Raw genomic sequence first — 17,691 nt, 5'->3', positions numbered from 1 at the left:
AGAGGCTCCGGGATAGCCTGGTGAGTGTCTGGTCCCCTATTCACTATGGATGTGACATCCAGCTGGATTTTTTGGGTTATGTTCTCTCACGGGAGACAACCCACCATGAAGTTTCTAAGGTATATTAATATCCTTTACCAAGAATCCAGGGAGTGGAAAAGCCTTTAAGCTCAGAGAATGAGAAGACTGAATAGTTCTGCCCATCACATGTGCCTTTGTTGAGGGCCATGAGGAAGGGAAGGGTGAGGATAATAAAAATCTGCCCTCACTGGTATGACCTTACAGGTCATTTTCTATATGTGATTATTATTTAAGTAATTCCAAGAAGACACATTTTTCTTGCAATGTTATTCCCCAGTCTGACCATAATGAGAATTCTTCCATTTGTAATTCATTCCTTTAACTTAAAGCATTGGTCTATGTTTATTTAAGATTCAATAAATATAACATACCAACGAGGTCAAAGATAGAAAGATCCACTTATACGCTTAAATATTTGTATTTATGTTTTTGGATTTTTTGTATTACCAAGAGCTGGAAATAGAGTAGATGCTTATCTGTTGGGAAATGGCTAAATAATATGGATACAATATAGACATAAGAAATGATGTCTATGTATTAGCAATATTATTATTTTAGCCTTATTATTTTGGTATTAAGAAGAGCTAGAAATGAAGTGGATAACTATCCATTGGGGAATGGCTAAACAAACTATAGCACATAAGTGCAATGAAGGCATAAAAATGATAAATATTAAGAATTTGGAAAAACATTTGGAAACATATGAGTGATGGAAGTAAAGTAAATAGAACCAGAAAAAAAAACAGTATACCTAATAATTGTAAGAATATGAATGAAAAGAACAAAGACAACTGAATATCTTGTTATTATAATGATCAAACTTAGTGGCAAAGAAGAAATGAGAAAATATGTTTCCTTTCCTTCTTTGTATCAGTGAGTTTTGGAAGTTGTAAGTGGGGGTTAGGAGAGGGAGGAAACTATAGGCATAGAACATAGATTTTGTCAGATTCAGTTGATTATTATTTTTTTTTGTTTTGTTTTGCTGCAGTGCTTCTCACCTCTATACTTCCTTTTTATTCTTTGTTCCAAGGGATGACTGAAATAGGAAAGAATAGGAGAAGGATATATTTATAAATAAAACAAAGGATACCAATACAATTAAAAAGAAAAATTCAATAAATATTTATTAGGAGCCAGTTTTATAGGGAGCACTGTGCTAGGATAGGCATTGGAGAGAGCCAAAGTCTAGGTAATACATAATCTCTGCTTTCATGGAGCTTCCAGTATTATGGAAGGGACAGCATGTAGTTAATTATATATACTAATATGTTATGGTAAGTGTATTAGAGTAATATAATTAGTCAACTACATGAAGTCTGAAAAATAAAGTGGTTGCCAGGGGAGGGAGTTAGGGAAGGTTTCATAAAAAGGTAGCATTTGAGTTGGGATAGGTAGGAATTTACCCAGTGGAAAGTGAGAGAAAAGAGCTTTCCAGTTTAGGGAATTGTGTGGATGAAGGCTTAAGGATAAGGAATGAAGAACATGTTTTGGGGATAGATAGTAGTCTAATTTGGATGACATATAGAGTGCATAGAGAAGAGAAAAGAATGGAAGGGAAGGAAATAAGGACTGATTGAGCATCTACTATGTGATGGGTACTGGAAAGTAAAGTGCCAACACTGTGCCAGGAAAATCAATAATCTTTTTGGGTCTCACTCAGTTTCTTCATCTTTTAAATGAGGAAATTGGACTAGATGCCTACTGAGAACCCTTCCAGCCTAAAGCTATCATCTCCATTTTATCCCCTGAAAAAACAGAGGCAGACAGTAACTCATTTGTTCATGGTCATATAGCTATCATGAAAAGTCAAACCAAATGAAAATGATGAAAAACAACCATAAGAAAAGAGAGGAAGGGACCTAAGCAAAAGTTACTGTGGAGTTGGAATGGATAGAACTTGGTAACAGGCTTTGGAATGGCAAGCTTTTAAGTTATTATCAGTCATTGATGCTTTGTACTTGAAAGCAGGCTGAAGATTATTGGGAATGGATAGGGAAGGGAGCACTGTATAGGGCAGGCCAGCCTATGCATGTCCTGGGCCGTCAGAGAAGCATCTTGAGGTCACTGGGTGCTTTATAGGAGGAGGGTGGGAGATAGGGAACAGAAGAGCTCTGAATAAGGCATCAAAATGTAGTGACTAGAGGACTAGCTTTGGAATCATATATTACTTTGGGGAAAATCAAGCAATCTTTCTGGGTCTCAGTTTCCTCATCTTTTATTTTTATTTTATTTTTATTTCTGCGGAGGCATTTGGGATTAAGTGACTTTCCAGGGTCACACAGCTAGGAAGGTCCTCCTGATTCAGGGTTGGTGTTCTATCCACTGAGCCACCTAGCTGCCCCTTCCTCATCTTTTAAATGAGTAAAATGGACTAAATGAGTACTGAGATCCCTTTCAGTGCAAAGCTATTATCCTGTGTTGCTAAGAATATATGTGTATTCACTGAAGATAAATTTTGGTCAATGACTTTTTTTTTTACTGAAAGCCAGCCCTGCATCAACATTTGTTCAAATGAAGCCCAATCCATCAGTTCTGTATAGAGAAAAAAGTTAAAACAATCTCTAGAGAAAAATTTTTTGGCTTTTCAAAGAGTTTCTCTTTTCTATCAGCCTCATATCTTGGCTGACATTTGTTTTACCCTTATATGACTTCCTAATTCTTCAGGAAAAGTTCATTCTATTTCATTTTATTTAAAAAAAAAAAAAAAGCCTTACTGAGTCCCCTTTTTTGGAGAGGCAGCTTGCCATACTGCGCAATACCAGAAGAAACCTTAGAGACTGGCAAGTCTACTCCCATTTTAGACTGGAGAGACTGGAATTCAGGCATTAAGTATCTTGTTGGTGTCATACTGCTAGCAAATATGTGATGTGGGAATCGAGCCCTGGTCTTCTTGATTGCACATAGGTTTGTGCCCTAGTCATCGTGCTGGCTGGTCCTCCTGATGAGCAGGATTCAGTTGTACCACAGGTACTGAGGGACTTTGACTTAAACTTTCCAAGTCTTCATTTATGAAACTGGGGCAATAACAATACCTGCTTCCCTTATTTGTTGTGAGAAGAGTTTTTTGTAAGTGTTTATTGCATACATATTATTGATTATTATTATGTCTAGTCTCATGTGTTAGAGAAGAAAAGCAGAGGACAGCCTCTGTTCTCAGGGAGGTTACAGTTTTGTGGCAGACTCCAGATATATGGGGCTGCCGGGTGGTGTAGTGGACTGGCTTGGAATCAGGAAGACTCATCTTCTGAGTTCAAGTCTGGCTTTAGATCACCACTACCTGGGTGATGCTGGGCAAGTTGCTTAATCCTGTTGGCCCCAGGTCTTCATCCATATGAAAGGTGATATGAAGAGGGGGCAAGAGTGAAAGGTTGTAAAACAGTTAGGTGGAATTGAATGCTTATTAGGATACCAACAATGACTTTGGGCAAGCAACTTAAGCCTCTGTTTTCTCATCTGTAAAATGCTGTGAAGAAGGAAATGGCAAACAGTTCCAATATTTTTGCCAAGAAAACCCCTATTTTGGGGTCACAGAGAGTTGGACATAACTAAAATGACGGGACCACCAGAAGACATATCTTTGAGAAATAAGCTCTTTACATGATTAAGTTCCAGAAGGAGGGATTCGTACTTTGAATGCCATGGGGATTTAGTGAAAAGACAGGAAGCTTCCAAGTTAGCTGAACCATCAGACAGGACTTCAGAATGGAAAGAGCTGGTGTGGAGCTGGATAATGAGGGATGGGCACAATTCAGATAGGAAGGAAGGAAAGGGAAGGCATTTCAGGTGGGAGGACCTTGTTAGCAAGTGACCATGGCAAGCCAAGGAGAAGGCCAGTCTGGCTATAGCAGAAGTGGTGCATAAGGGAGTGTGAGAGATCAGAGTTGATGGTGGAGCATTTTCCCATTCTTCAGCATTTCAGAAAAGATCTGTGATGTCATCACTTTGGTTCTCCCTTGACACATGCAAATTGCAACCCCTCCAGACCTTAGCGGATGATTTCATGAGTTACTGTAGCCAAAATATTCATTACTTGGTGGCCAGCCTTCAGATGACAAGACATCATCCATCACTGGGTCCATACTTTTTCAGCTTGGTTATTTCTGCCAAAGAGGACATCTTATTGGAATATCCTTTAAAAACCCAGGCCCACCTATATCCTAAAGTGATATATCTTAAAATGACTTCTTTTCCCCATTTTATTTAATACATTTGTTTCCCTGATAAACCAGTAAGAGAGGCAGCTATATAGAGTGGATAGACTGTAACAAGATGAAAATCCTGACTTTGACACATTTGTAGACTGTGTGATATTGGGCAAGTCATGTTTCAGCAACAACCTGCTACTTTTTTACTAAACCATAGTGGGTTGTTATGATTTGAATTGGTGAAGGAAATTCCCATGCTGGGACGTCCCTATAGTGAACCCATTGCACAGGAAGCTGTTCCAAACTTCTTCTTTTTATGAGATAGGCTCACCCCAATCTTTTCCTCAAAACATATCCCCCCCCTCTCCCAGCTGAAAACTTTGCCACTTACTTTACTGAGAAAATGGGAGTCATTCCTAGGGAACTCCTTTTCTTGATTCTCTTTTCAGTCTCCTTTCTCATCCTAACTAGTGCTCTTCCTTTAGCTGCTGGGGCTTCACTTTGTATTTATTTTGCATATATTTATTTATTTTTATTTACTTTTATTTTTTTATTTTTTCTCTGAGGCTGGGGTTAAGTGACTTGCCCAGGGTCACACAGCTAGGAAGTGTTAATTAAGTGTCTGAGACCAGATTTGAACTCGGGCCTTCCTGAATTCAGGGCTGGTGCTCTATTCACTGCGCCACCTAGCTGACCCTATTTTGCATATATTTATATGTGATCTTGGGGGCACTAAGTGATGCAGTATTTAGAGCCCCACACTTGGAATCAGAAAGATTTCTTTTCCTGAATTCAAATGTACCCTCAGACACTTACTAGCTGTATAATCTTAGACAAGTCACTTAACCCCATTTGCCTCAGTTTCCTCATCTGGAGAAGTAAATGACAAACTACTACAATGTCTTTGCCAAGAAACTCCCAAACTGAATAACAACAATATCACTTCCCTATATAGAATATAGTCAGGGTCAGGGATTGTTTCTTTTTTGTTTTTGAATCCCTAGTGCCTAGCACATAGTTGGCACTCAATAAATGTTTTCTAATTATTTGATTGGCCCCAATTTACTCCAGTCCAGGCTTGCCTGTGGCTGAGATCTTTGAGGGGGCAGAGGATTGATCGCCTCACACTCATCCTTTTGCTTTTTCTTCTTTAATCAGGTTCAGAGATTTGGATCCAGTACATCTAGTCCAATGGCATGAAACTCAATTAGAAAGGAGGGCCATACTGATACATTGTTGGTGGAGTTGCGAACTGATCCAAGCATTCTAGAGAGCAATGTGGAACTAAGCTAAAAAGGGCTATCAAATTGTGCATACCCTTTGATTCAGCAGTGATACAGTGTCATTGTATCACAAAAAGATCTTAAAGGAGGGAAAAAGGACCCACATGCAAAAAATTCATATCAGCTTTTTTTTGTGGTGTCAAGAAAATAGAAACTGAAGAGATGTCCATCATTTTGAGAATGATTGAAGTTATGGCATGTGAATGTTTTGGAATTTATTGTTCTTTAAGAAATGATCAACAGGATGATTTAAGAAAGGCCTGGAGAGACTTACATGAACTGATGCTTAAGTGAAGTGAGCAGAACCAGGAGATCATTATATACTTTAACAATAATACTATTTGATGATCAGTTTTGATGGATGTGGCTCTTTTCAACAATGAGATGATTCAGGTCACTTCCAATAGTCTTGTGATGGAGAGAGTCATCTGCACCCAGAGAGAGGACTGTGGGGACTGTGTGTGGTTCACAATGTAGTATTTTCATCTTATATTTGGTTTTGATTTGCTTTTTTTTTTTCCTTAGTTTTTTTCCCTGTTGATCTGATTTTTCTTGTGCAACATGTGGAAATATATTTTGAAGAATTGCAAAAAATTTTTTTAAAAAGAAGAAAAAGTAAGGTGGGTCATTAAGTGTATATAAGGATTCCTGATGACCACATATTGACTTCTTTTTTGCTCTGATTCTATTACCTCAATTTTGAGTTTTTTTGGCGGAATGGTTTGCTTTATTCTTCTCCAGTTCATTTTACAGATGAGGAAACTGAAGGAAACTAAGTGAAGTGACTTACTCAGGTTCTTACAATTAGCAAGTGTCTGCTACAGTTGCATTTAAACTCTGGTTTTCTTAATTCCAGGCCAGAAGCTCTATCCACTGTGCCACATAGCTGTGTACATATTGACTTAGAAAACTACATATTAACATTATCTAGCTTCTATTGTATTTTTATTCATTTTGTTAAATATTTTCCAATTATAATTGGCTGCACTTGGAAATGTTGTAAACTGAGTACTTGGCACCTCTCATCCAACCCCCTTGTTTTACAGATGAGGAAACTGAGCTCGAGAGCCTGAGTAGTGACTTGCCAAGGTCACATAGAAAATAGTGGGAAACCAAAGTTCTCTGATTCCAAATTTATTGTTCTCTCCCCCACCCCCCCCAGTATACTGCTTCCATGCTGGAGCCTGAGAAACTGTTAGTTCCTACTCATTCTTACCTTGCCTTGGAAAGTGACTTTCAGGGGACAGGAAAAAGTATGCCTTTCCATGTTTTTCTCCTGCTTCCATCAGAATAAAAGCTCCTTTAGGGTAGGCACTATTTTTGCCTTTCATTGTATGCCTAGTGCCTAAAAACATAGTACATACTTTATAAATGTTTATTGACTGATACCTGGAGATTTGAGAGCATATGAAAAAAATTGTGGGTTTACATTTATTGCCAAGGGATTGAGAACAGCATTTCACACTGATAGAGATAGGCAGAGACTGTCAGACTCACCTTCTACTAAATTCTGGCCATTTTTGTGTTTGACCAAGTGTCCTTTTCATGATAGTAGGAAAAGATTGGTTTTGTGTTGTTAATAAACAGAACCAAGAGTTATTATCATGCAGAATATTCCAAATGTCTTATTGCAGTTTTAAGCTGATGTAATGGCTTTAAACTACAACTAAGACTTTTGGAATATCCTGTATTTGCCTTTCTATCTTCATCTGCTCTATTTCTTATATAATTAGTTGTTTTTTAGTCTTTTTTTGTATCTCAGTACTTGGCAAAGTGCTTGCCAGATAGTAGGCACTTATTAAATGCTTGTTGCTTGAATAACCAACTATCTATTCATAGAAACCTAAGTTTAGAGTTGGAAGGGACCTTAGAAATGACTAGTACTCTCATTTTACAGAGCAGGGAATTTGAGTCTTAAAAAATTGAAATGACTTGTCCACAGTCACACAGGTAATAAATAGAAGAATATGGCTTTGAAGTCTATTCTTATGTATCCTTACCCACTGCTGTTTCTAGTGTACCACACTGTCTTTTCAAAAGACTTAAACTTCCTGAGTCAAGAATTGAGTCAGTGATCTAAGGATCTCTTTTGAATCAGGGGGTTCTACTTCCCCATTCTACAAACTGAATTATCAAAATCTTCTCTGCCTAACTAATCCCACCCATCATTCAAGGATACACTGGTTATACCTTCTCCATGAAGCCTTCCTACTAATTGTAGACAACTCTGCTTCCTTCCCTTCCCAACTGCTCCACTGGCTACTATTCCATACCAGAGATGTCAACCAAAGGCCTTCTGGCCATCTGTGGTCCACAACATTCTCTAGTGTGGCTAAACCAGTTTAAAATATGGTTCCTATCTGACTTTAATTTGTTGATATATTGATAAAAGAGGAATATGTAAATATGCCTAGTTTTTCTAAGTCAATACATGCAGTCTGCAAGGATCCCTGTGGATGGTTCAGTGGCCCCATTTCTATTTGAGTTCAACACCACTGGTTTACACTATGCACATTAGTTCTGGGTACGTGTGTGGTGTGAATTTTATTTTATTTTTTAAAATTTTCAATAGTATTTCATTTTTCCATAGACATGTAAAGATAGTTTTCAATATATTTTTATAATAGTTTTTTAACCCTTCAAAACACATGCAAAGACAGTCCCTAATATACACACCCACAAAACCCCATGTTAATCACTTCCCTCCCCCTTCTTCCCCATTTTCTCTCCTCCCAGACAGGAGGTAATTCAACACAGGGGAAACATGCCATGCACCTTAGTTCTTGTTTCTACATTACCTTGCAATCTTCAGTTCTTGCATGTTTCATGTCTTTTCTTCCCAATTGCATTGGAGAGCCTTGATTGTATGTCACATGTTTAAAACATTTAAACATCAAATTCAACATCTCTCTCTCCAGCTTTTGGCTCCTCTTAAATAATCACATAATTTACTAAATTTTCTATCTTCTTCTCTCCCCTTATCTTCAAGGGCTATCTCTCCATGCCCCTCATGCAGTGCTAACCAGGCAGTAGGGCCCATTCCATCCCCTTCAGGAAACCTTCCCTGACTACCGTGGCCCACAATATTTTTCTCTCCCCTGGTCTTCTCTTGCATTGTTGTCCATATTCTGCCTGATGGTCTTAGCTAACTTTTTGTAGCGTTCACTCTTGGCTCCACCACCAAAGACTAGGAAAATGTTTGTTTCTCCACATGCCTGACAATGCCAACTGTAGCAGTAATGCTGCTTTGTAGATGCTCAGTTTGATGGTGAAATCATTATATTATTTTCAGTCTCTGGGATTCTCAATAATTACTTCTTGAATTGATATTGGACAAAACACTTCTTTGTTCTGTGCCTCATTTTTTTCCTTTGTCAAAACAGGGGGTTATATTAGAAGATTGCTGCCATCATTCCTGGTTCTCCATCTTCTGTTCCTCCAAATTTGATAAAAATCAAACCTACCAGGAGGTGAAGCAGACAGCAGGCAGTCGACCTTCTTGTGCTGATCAGATGGTGTGGATGTCGGCCCTGAAGCTGATGAAATTCATACTGGGTCTCCAAATGTATTCAGAATCAGGGAATTAGGAGACAATGGAGGAGACTGCCAAAAAGAATTTATCTCGGAAGTGGAGCTCAGGGAATAGCACTAATATTTTCGGAAATTGAAGCCCCAGCCATGAAATTGCCTATCATTTATCATACACGGCTTCACAAAGGGGAAATGGAGAAGAATTCAGTCTTATTGCTTTTTAAACACATGATCTCAGAGCACCCGGATCCAGGCTGAGTTTTTCTGATTTGTATCTCCTGAAAGGAACTGTCTGAGCAAAGATGGGCCAGCAGTTCCCGAAAGCTACCTTTTGTTCCACGCTGTTCTCCAAAGGGTCATACCTGCCAAGGGCAGAAAGGCCAGCAGCTGAGAGCTCTTCAGGAAAGCTCATAATCCCGGGATCGGGACTGGTTCCACATTAGCAAAGGAGAAGATCACTTAAGTGCTATGGTGTCAGGAAGAAGTCTGGGCCTTTCTTTTACCCCAAACCTTCACACTGGCTGATCGATGCCTGAAATAGGACAATTAAAGATGCTTCTCATTAGATTAAGCTTGAGATACCTGTTAAGAGGCAACTTGTCTCCATTCCCACCACCAATTGCTTCACATGTTGCATTTAAAAACAGTTCTTTGTATTTTTACATAATTGGAAATGAAAGGAACTGACATATTTTGTTGGAACAAAAAGAAAACTAGGGCAAAGGGGTGGGAGGAATGGGAGTTTTCTTCGTATTTGAAGGCAGAAGAGGTGGATATGACCTAGAGCTACCACTGATTCAACTCTTCCCCAGCCCTAATTTGCAGTTTTAGAAATTGAAACTTAGGAATTTTAAATGAATTGTTCCAGGCCACAGAGGTAGCAAGCATTTGAAATAGTATTTGAATCCAGATGTTAGAGTATGGAGTTAGAGTTAGGGAGGAATCTTGGAATAAAATGTTCCAGATATTCTCTTACTTTATTCTCACAAGAATCCTGTGAGACAGATGTTATTATAATCATTCCTACTTTACAGATGAAGAAACTGAGGTTAAATGACCAGCTCAGGAAAGCAAGATAATAGAGTGGAAAGAGCATAAGCTCTGGAATTGGGTTCTGGATTCAAATCACCTTGGATAAAGCACTTAGTTCTCCTAGGTCTCAGATTTCTTATCAATAAGATGAAGGGGCTGAACTAGATGACCTCTAACATCTTTCAGACTTCACATCTATAATCTTTGTTGCTCAGTTAATACTTATTCTCCATGAATCCATTTGGGGTTTTCTTGGCAAAGATATTAGAGTGCTTTGGCATTTCCTTCTCATTTTACAGCTGAAGAAACTGAGGCAAACAGGATCAAATGACTTGCCCAGGGTCATACATCCAGTCAGTGTCTGGGGACAGATTTGAACTCAGGAAGATGAGTTTTCTTGACTCCAGGTTCAGTGCTCTATGCAATATGGTGCCAACTAGCTGCCCTATCTTTAATCTGTGACCACTAATAATAAAATATTAATAATAATAATATATACATATAAAACAACATAATCTATTACTATGAGGTAAATCTCAGGGTTTTCCAGATGTCAATACCTTCACTCTACTCTGCTATGCTGCCTTGTAACTACCCAGATAACTCAGTTATGATCAGGGCCAAACTTAAATTATATATAGTTAGGAACAATTGTCTTGGGCCTTACTTCTCCCCTGGGAAGTAGAGATTACCAGAAATAAAGACTTTTTTCAGCTTTTCCAAACAGCAGAGTAAGAATCAAGGTAGGTAAAGCCAAAGTTACTCTCATTTCCAGAATGTTTGAACACTTTCTAATGACTTTCCTTATAACTCTCTAAGGTAAGTAGAGTAAGAATTATTAGTCCCATTTTATAGGTGAAAAAACTGAGACTCCTGTTGGTAAAATAACTTTCCTAAAATTACCTAGCTAGTAAATGGCCAACCTGGAATTTCAACGCAGGTCTTTTCTCATTCTGAAGTTCAGGGCTTTTTCCTGAGGGGCAGAGTCACATTTCATTTAGATGTTTGATTCAAAAGTGCTTAGGATGAAAATGTAAAGTTAAAATCTCCTTCAAAAATGCTTTAAAGAGCTCATAAAGTATATCATAACAGTTATAATTGGGAAGGGGATAGATTATTTTTTTAAAAATGGCAGTCTGTGTCAGAGAACAGATAAATCTGAGATATTTGCTGTGGAAACAATAAATAATCAACTAAAACTATTGATTAGGAAAAAGGCAAAAATCAAAACCTACTCAGTTGGAAGAAAATAGAAACAAAGATTTAATTGGCAGAAAAAATTGTGATTAGAAAAATAAATTCTTGAAAGACTTCACATTTTAGTATGATTCTATTAAAGTGTAAATCCACTGCCATAAAATGGTTTCATTTTCCTATTTCACCATAAGTCAAGAGAAGGTGACAGGAAGAAGTGAAATGAAATACTAAAATGGACTTTCAGGAAGACCCATTTAAGGATCTCCTGGTCATTAACTCTACTAGTCTAATCAGAGAATTCATAAGCTATGAATACAGCCTATTAAAGGAAAAGAGACGCCTGTAGTGAAACAGAATAATAAAATTCATTGTTGTTGTTGATAAAATGCTTAGCTGCATGTTATGGGCTGTAGATGTCAATGGAAATCCTTAGAGAATGAGATTGATATGATCCAATCCAATCTATAAGGGCTTCATAGAAGTGACAGAAATTCAGCTGTTCCTTGAATGACAGAGGTTTGGATAAATGGAGAAGATGGAGAAAGGTCACTGGATCAAAAAGGGTTTTGAGGAGACCAGCCAACACAGGAGGAGAGGTTGGGTATTGGGAAGGAGAAAAGAATGGCACAGTAGCTTAAAAGTCAGGCAGAGGAGTTAATTACATAAACAAGGAGGAACCACTATATATTCTTGGGTAGGGTTTTATGATACAAGCAATGTTTTAGGAATACTGTTTGGGCTGAGACATAGAGGACACATTGGAGGGAACAAAACACCATGCAATAAACTGCATATACTTCCTCTTTTTGGTTATCTCGTTGTTAAAAACAATGTCAATAAATGAGTTGATTCCCAAGTTTTTATTTATTTAGTTTTTTTGATCCCTAGTCCTCTAATAGGTGTTGTTGGTGTTGTTCCCACACTAGAGGGACCATCATGTTCCTTGGCCCCAGAGTTTTATGTAGATAGCCTATGATCAAACACTCTATTCTATGGCTCCTACAATAATAAGTGCTATTGATGTTCCCACAAATCAAGTTCTTCCCCTCAATGCTCCATCACGAGCCAGAGATGACCCTGAGAGTTTTCAGACTATGTCAACTCCCTGACAGATTCTACCAACCTTGTAATGCTTAAAGTATAGTCCTGCTAACAGAGAAAGCCTGACATATAAGGACTAACCTAGATAAGTACACAAAAGCTCACTCCTTGTGGTCTGGCAATTAGGTGTTGGATTCATTGGTTATCGTGACCAGTTCACAGATAAAAGATCAAAATGGCCCTTAGTCCCATGTGAACTTTTTTTAAACTTCTGCAGAGATGATTTCAGAGTAGCAGAAGGGATTGAGAGAAGACTCCCAAAATTGCAGCTTTTAGACTATTTAAAGAATCAGTTAACTGTTACTTTGGCTACATAATGAGAAGATGGGACTCATTGGGAAAGACCTTGATGTTGTGAAAGATTGAAGACTGAAGGAAATGGGGATGACAGAGGATGAGATCCTGAACTTGGACCCTCTTGACAGATAGTGGAGAATAGAAAGGCCTGGAGTGCTGGAGTCCATGAAGAGTCTGACATGACTAAGTAACTAAACAACAAACAAAATTCTATATGGGAATGACCAAGGAGATGATATACTGCTGGAGGAAATGAGCCACATCTATCTTGATATTCTTACTATAAATAAAGCCGAAGATATAATAGACTTGAAACTGAGTAGAAGGATGACTTATAGGTCCTCTTTGAAGAGGAGGAGGATAAAGGCATTTGTAGAGTAGGTTTCATTATATACCCAAAGGCAAGAGGAAACATAATTTCATAGGACATATGGTTATCTCACCTTGCTATGCTCAAGATGAGTATAAACAAACAGATGCCCTAACAGGATGAAGAAATTGAAAAATCCTATGAATAACCTGAGAAACTCTTCCAAATTGAGTCAACATGTACTTTGATACTTGGTGATATTCCTGTAGACATAGGCACAAGGGAGGATGGTGAAAAATGTTAAGAGATTGTGTCTTAGGATTAAGAAATGAAAGAGGCTCAAGGCTTATAAATTACTCAGAAGGCTGATGTCTGTACATCATGAATAATTTATTTATGAAGAGAGTTGGAAGATGTTAAATGTGGCAAGCACTGAATAATATCACAAAAACACAATTCACTTGATTTTGGGCTGTGATTTTTATCAGTGTAAGAAATTTCCTTGTGGGGGAATTCCTTCCACAAAGGCTGATCAACAACTCCTCTGGAATTTATAGTTTTAAAGAGATGCTTGAAATTGTGAAAGGTGAAGTGGATTGTTTATAGTCAAATGACTCGTATATGCCAGAATCCAGTTCTCTACAGCAAGCCCAGCCCAATATCCCTTGCCCTATGCTGCCTCTTAACCATAGCTTAATAGGAAATGGATGGTTACCTAGACAGCAGTCATTTCACAATCAGCTGTCTGTGCAGTCAAATCAGTAGAGTTCCAGGTGTGCCTAGCTACATCCTATTGCTTCTCCAAAAAAGAGTGGATTTCATTTTAATTTAATCGCATGATACACTCTATTAATTTTAAAATAGGAATTGTTATATTATGTAAAAGGCATCAAATTATATAATATAGATGTTGTAGAAATGTATAAAAAGCCTGTCTTTCCTAGTAGCATGCATGCTGGGGCACTGATGCTGCTGATTGGCCAATGGGATCAGGGAAGTGGTGGGCAATTCATTTATTGTATTCTATTGCAATGAACTAATTGTTCATTTTTTAAAAATAAATTAATTTTAGTTTCTTTAGTTTGATGAATAAAAATAATATCCCTCATCATTGAGTATTCAATGAATGATTGCCCTTAGTGCACACATTAATGTAATAATATATTGTCCTCACCTATGAGTCAAATCATGGATTGATTAGAGAGAAGGTCAGAAATCAAAACCAAATTAGAAGAAAGGGTAAAGATAACAAGAACATATTACATGCAATTCCAACAGTTTCAGTCCAATCTTTTAGAGTGATCAGTTGACTAAAAAAATGAGAAATGCATGAGATAAGTCACTGACTCATGATCATCATTTCTTAGAGAAGTTTAATTGATGTAAAACATTATCTATTAGGAGGAGATCAACAGAGCTCATAAAGTGAGTTAGCAAACACTTGATCTCCCTGACAAGGGGAGAGACATGGTAGTCTAGGGAAATACCAGTTCATCAAATGAGCTCATTTATAAAAAAAAAATATTACAGAGAAGAATCTTGTGAGCTTATGAACAATATTGCTTTACAAAGTAACACAAAGCACCATGGGGAAAATGAGCCTATAGAATAATTCTTTGGCTTGGCTCTTTATTTTTATGTATTTTTATTTTTGGCTTGGCTCTTTTAACAGCATGCTATATAGGAACTGTGTGAACTCACCTTTCCTTTTTCCAAGGATCTTGCTACATAAGGAAATCACCTCTCTCTAAAAGTTTTAGTCTCCAAGCTCTTGAACTTGGGGCCTCTCAAAATTGGTGATGCACAGGAAATCTTCCTTCTGTGACTGGTAGGCTAGATTCCAGAATTAAACTGTGGAAGGAATTTGAAATTCACCATCCTCCATGTAGAAATTTGAGATTCATGAATATTGTCCATTTTCTAACCTTTCAGGCCATGTGAAAGCACAATTCTACGTCTGCCATGTGCTTCTGTTGTGCACTCCTTACTGATGGAGTAAATTGGAAACTTCATATGGGTACTAGTTCCTCTGTCCCTTCTGTTCCTCATTGCAGAACATGGCCTTATTCCATTTCACAATGATCTGTTTTCTCAAAGAAACCAATGATGGAGGAAGTATGAGCTGCTTTCAAAGCTCACTTGTATAACTCACAAAGGAGGGCAGCAACTCTGACAAGAATCTATCTTTCTGAGTTCCAGTTAACATCATCTTAATGGTAACACTAGTCACAGGATTTATCTCTGTCTTCCAAGCAGAACATAAGTGGGCTTGACCCCTTTAGTTAGTCTAGACCCCTCAGTCTTACCCTGCCCTGTCCTCTCATCAGGTAACTGAAGGAGATAGAATAGAAATAGAATAAAATAGACTGATGGCTTTATTTGTTGACTAGAAACTCTGTCTCTTCAAGTATAATCAATGAATGGAAATAGAATTCAGAATAAGCAAGATGGCATAAAATAAGGACAAAATAAATGAACACTTTTTAGAAAAAAGTGCCACAAATGAAGTTATTCAAAAGTGCGCATCATGGGTAGGGGGGAGAAGGACTTCCAACTGTTATTATTTGGATGAGAAGAAAAAGGGGTAGGAAGAAAGGAAGGGGAAAAATAAAGAAGTGAGAAAGGAAGAACAAAGAGAAAAACTAATAATATAAAGAAACTGAAGGAATCTGGAATATATCAGATTAATGGAAGTGAAGGGGAAGCCTTTGGGAAAACACTAGGATCAAATTAGTGCAAGCAAAACTAATCAGAGGGACACAGTGTGGAACTGTTGAATAAACACTGCCTTGAAGTGAGAGAACATTAATTGGAGCTCAACTCTGCTGATTTGCTACTTGTGTGAACCTGAGTAAATCCCTTCACTCTCTGGGTTCCATAACAATCTGTAAAATAAAGGGATTGCCAAAGATGATCTCTGAGGTCCTGTCTAGCTCATAGACTGTGAACCTAATAACCCCACTACTAAAAGTGATATAGGGAGAAGTGGAAATGGCACTTAAGAGTATTGAAAAAGGATTTGTCAAGTGATCCTCTCAAATATATACAGAAGAAATCATTGCTGAACAGAACATAATTTTTAAATAATAGCTTTTTATTTTCAAAATACATGTAAAGATAGCCTTCAACATCTACTCCTGCAAAACCCTGTCAGAACTCATTTTAAAGACACTTAGAATGAGATCTCATAGAGGGAGGATATTCCCCCAGAGTGGAAAGGATCATTGATAGTATTAATGTCATTCTTTAAAGATTGCACGATCTCATCATTAAGAATGATGAAATTGGAGGCAGAAAAACTGAGTTTAAATGACTTGGCTCTGTGACTTAGTTTCTTTGTGACTGGGAAGTCATTTAAATTCTATGAGCTTCAGTTTCTTCAGCTGTAAAATGAGAGGTTTTAGACCAGGTGACCTTTAAGATTCCCACACCTCCATTCTACCCAAATGATTCTAATTTTAAAACCATTCTTCTATGATCCTATTTGTTTTCAGGCTACACTAATGGAGTGCAATCCACTCTTACCTTTTCAATGCATGTTATTTTTATCCTTGTTGTTACATAAATACCTCCTAGAGAATTTTTTCAATGTTCTAAAGGTCTCCCTCTTTTTCTGGGTTTTTTTTTTTGTGTGTGTGTGTGAGAGAGAGAGAGAGAGAGAGAGAGAGAGAGAGAGAGAAAGAAAGAGAGAAAGAGAGAAGAGAGAGAGAGAGAGAGAGAGAGAGAGAGAGAGAGAGAGAGAGAGAGAGAGAGAGAGAGATTTTTATGGACACCAGTTCAGCATTTGGATTGGCCATATGGTGCCCAATCCTTTTGCTCCATGATAGAACTACCTCCTTTTCTAGTCCAGTGTGCCTTTGATGATATATTTTATAATACTTGTTTGTAAATCATTGTTGACAATATGACACATACTCACACCACAGCTGTGAGTCACCTGCAGTTTTGATTCTTTCAAGATGTTATTGCTCCTTGGTTCATAGCCATTAAGCATCACCAAAAGAGACTACAAACATTTAAAAAAAGTCTTGGGTGTCAGAGGGCAGTTTTGTATCCCTGAAAATGTTGGACAATTTCTCACATCTGTTCCAGGTTACTATTCTCCTCCTATTCAATTCTGGGCCCAACTTATTGTTTATTTGCAGTTCCTGTCCTAGATAGATGTGCTGATAGAATAACCCAATGGACTACCAATCCAAGAATTGTCCTAGACAACATAAATAAGGACTGTTATGGTTTTTCAGGAGCGGTAGAGGGCTATGGAGAAAACTGAATGCTGCAGAATCGATGCTTTCAAATTGTGGTGCTGGAGAAGACTTTTGAGAGACGCTTAGATAGCAAGAAGATCAAATCAGTCAATACTTAAATTCTGGCTATTTCCTGGAAGATCAAATACTGAAGCTGAAGCTTAAATACTTTGACTATGTAATGAGAAGCCAGGACTCATTGGACAAGCTCCTGATATTAGGAAATATAGGTGGCAACAAGAAAAGGAAGTAGTAAAGGATGAGATGGACAGCAGCAATGAACATGACATTGGACAGACTTTGAGAGAAAGAGGAGAACAGAAGGACTTGGCATGCTGTGGTCCACAGGGCCATGATTGAACAGCCAGAAGATTGAAAAACAACATTTATAGAGTGCTTTAAGGTTTCCAAAGTGCTTTACACAAATTATCTAATTAGAGCCTTGCAACAATCTTGTGAGATAAATG

Source organism: Sminthopsis crassicaudata, chromosome 2 (genome assembly GCF_048593235.1).
Source record: "Sminthopsis crassicaudata isolate SCR6 chromosome 2, ASM4859323v1, whole genome shotgun sequence".
Lineage (NCBI taxonomy): Eukaryota > Metazoa > Chordata > Mammalia > Dasyuromorphia > Dasyuridae > Sminthopsis > Sminthopsis crassicaudata.
Note: the sequence above shows the minus strand (reverse complement) of the source record.